The following is a 3468-nucleotide window of genomic DNA, read 5'->3' as shown; positions in this document are numbered from 1 at the left end:
TGCTTTACCTTTCCTCTCTCATCCGTCTTTGATTTGCAGAAATGGACGCCGCCAGGAGGAGAGCCCTTATTAAACAGCAAGCAGCAAAGAAAAAGCAGGACGGGGGTCAAGCAAAGGGGATGACCCATACGGTACCGTCAAAACGAATCCAACATGAGAAGACGGACCGTCCTCAGAAGAAACAAAGGACTACCGTCGAACCCGTCGTGGCCTTACAAGCTGAGAAAACGCCCGTCAAACACGGGAAAGGCAAAGGTTTAATGAAGGGTCCAACACCTTCAGGGGAGAAACCACCCGTCCTCTTCCGGGAAGACTCGAGCTATGCTCTCGAGAAGATGTCGTCCATGCTGACTGCTGACGACTACGCAGACCTTGGAAACCACTCGACGGAAGCGATGGGTGAAACGGGACTCTTCACCCTTGCTCAGGTAATTTTGGATCCGTCTAGTATTGTTGCTAATTTTGGATCCGTCTAGTATTTTGGATCCGTCTAGTATTATGACATCGTTTTTCTTTTGTTTCCAGGCCATGGTGATGATGAAGGGGCTTTTTGGCCGTTGCCTTAATCACGAGACATCCATGGACCATCTGAGACAGAAAAACAAGACGATGGAGGAGGAGTTACATGAGCTGAAGACCTATAAGATTAATATGGACAGAAAGCTCAAGTGCTCGGAGCAAGTTAGAGGCGAAGTGGAGAAAGAGAATGGGCATCTTCGTGAACTTTTGAATAATAAAGAGAAGCAGCTGACGGAGACGGTGTCGAAGCTTGACAATGCCAAGGAGATAGCCGTCCAAGAATACCGTGATTCTGAGAATCTTCTGACGGAGCTTGGAAACTCCTTTGCAGACGGGTTCGACGACGCTATCCGTTAGGTTAAGTCGTCGTATCCTGACTTGGACGTATCTCACATCAACATTGATGCTCAAGGGCAAACACTCGCGCAATTCGTCCAGTCAGAGAGTACAGATGAAGTGTTCGCCGTCACTGCTCCAGCCGATGAAGGTGAAGTTCAACCTCCTACTCAGCCAGACGACGGTCCATTGGATGGGAACTCATCTCCGAAGAACGAATAGAACACTTTCCCCTTTGTAAAAAATTTATCACTGTTTAGAGAACTTTGTTTGAACCGTCATTTGTAATTTCTAAACTTGACTTATCAAATCTTAAATTGCATGTTGCTTGCTTATTATCCGTCATATATTCAGATAACCCGTCCATTTGTGAACGGACTTTCAGATGAGTTTTTTGATAACCGTCCACTTTATGAACTAGATTTTCTAATCTTTTTGTGTAGTCTGCCTTACTTTATGGAGTTATAAAACTTTTCATCCATCAGGTTATCCGTCCATAATGTAGACATTTATCTATGGGATAATCCGTCCACTTTTTAGACTTAAGGTTTTTTACCCTTTGGGTTATCCGTCCACTTTGTGGACTTGTAGGTTTTTTTACCCTTTGGGCGATCCGTCCACTTTGTGGACTTGTAGGTTTTTCACCCTTTGGGTGATCCGTCCACTATGTGGACTTGTAGGTTCTTCACCCTTTAGGTGATCCGTCCACTATGTGGACTTGTAGGTTTTTCACCCTTTGGGTGATCCGTCCACTATGTGGACTTGTAGGTTCTTCACCCTTTAGGTGATCTGTCCACTTTGTGGACTTGTAGGTTCTTCACCCTTTAGGTGATCCGTCCCCTATGTGGACTTGTAGGTTCTTCACCCTTTAGGTGATCCGTCCACTTTGTGGACTTGTAGGTTCTTCACCCTTTAGGTGATCCGTCCGCTATGTGGACTTGTAGGTTTTTCACCCTTTGGGTGATCCGTCCACTATGTGGACTTGTAGGTTCTTCACCCTTTAGGTGATCCGTCCACAACGTAGACTTGTAGACCGTTCACTCCTGGACTAGTAGATTTTCATCAGCATGCATTTTTTTTAAAAAAAAATTCCTCTCATAAGTTCAATAAACCAAATTGTTTATGAAAAAGAAAAACTGAGCTCTAAAAAGTAAAAGCTATAACTGTCTAAAATTAAACTGAAAAGTAAGGCAGTAGGTATTGTGACTGCTGCACTTATTGGTAGTATTTCTTCAGGTGCTCCGTGTTCCAGGGATGGCTCAACTTCCTTCCGTCTAATGTCTCCAAGTAGTACGTTCCCTTCCTGCGCCATGAAATGATTCGGTACGGGCCTTCCCAGTTGGGACCCAGCTTTCCCAGGGATGCATCTTTCGTAGTGCCAAGCACTTTTCGTAACACTAGATCTCCAACTTTGAAGTCCCGGTGCCGAACCTTAGAGTTGTAATGTTTTGCCATCATGTCCTGGTACCGAGCCAGTCTTTGAGCCGCTGTTGCCCTGACTTCATCAACAAGATCAAGCTGTAGACGTAACGCTTCAGCATTCTTACTCTCGTCATAGCTTTCCACACGGTAGCTCGTCAACCCAACTTCTGCCGGTATGAGGGCTTCGGCACCAAACGCCAATCGAAACGGTGTCTCTCCCGTTGGCGTTCTTGCCGTTGTTCTGTACGCCCATAGGACACTTGGTAGTTCGTCTGGCCATATGCCCTTTGCCCCCTCGAGCCGGGTCTTGATGATCTTTAACAAGGACCGGTTCGTGACTTCAACTTGTCCGTTAGCCTGTGGATGAGCGGGCGACGAGTAGTGATTCTTGATTCCTAGCTGAGAACAAAAGTCTCGGAACGCATCGTTGTCGAATTGCTTCCCGTTGTCCGACACGAGCACTCTCGGGATCCCATATCGGCAGATAATATTTCTCCATACAAAGTTGCGAATATTTTTCTCCGTGATAGTAGCAAGAGCTTCCGCTTCCACCCACTTGGTGAAGTAGTCGATTCCTACTACCAAGAACTTCAGTTGTCTTGCCGCCATTGGAAATGGACCCATGATGTCCAATCCCCATTGTGCGAACGGCCATGGGGCCGTCATAGGTGTGAGTTCCTCCGTTGGTTGCCTAATAAGATTGCCGAACCGTTGACACTTATCGCAGGCTCTCACGTATACATGGGCATCCTTCTGCATTGTCGGCCAATAATACCCAGCTCTGAGTAGCTTGTGTACCAGAGACCTTGATCCTGAGTGGTTTCCACAAATCCCTTCATGAACCTCCCTCATTACATAGTCTGCTTCGTCATGGCCCAGGCATCTTAAATATGGTCGGGAGAATCCTCTTTTATAGAGGACGCCTTTGATCAGTATGAATCGGGCAGCTCTAACCTTCAATTTCCTAGCTTCTTCCTTTCCGTCTGGCAGCTTGCCGTCCTTGAGGTATGCCACAATTGGAATCATCCAATCGTCTTCAGTGGTTAACTCCTGCACCTGAACGTTATCTAGTAACGACGAATATTGGACAAAGGACAATACCTGTTCTGGGACGACCATAGGTTCGGCCGAAGCAGCCTTTGCGAGTCGATCCGCTTCTTGATTCTCTTCTCTCGGGATTTGAGTTATTGT

The sequence above is a fragment of the Castanea sativa genome, chromosome 6, assembly GCF_040712315.1.
Source record: "Castanea sativa cultivar Marrone di Chiusa Pesio chromosome 6, ASM4071231v1".
Classification (NCBI taxonomy): Eukaryota; Viridiplantae; Streptophyta; class Magnoliopsida; order Fagales; family Fagaceae; genus Castanea; species Castanea sativa.
Note: the sequence above shows the minus strand (reverse complement) of the source record.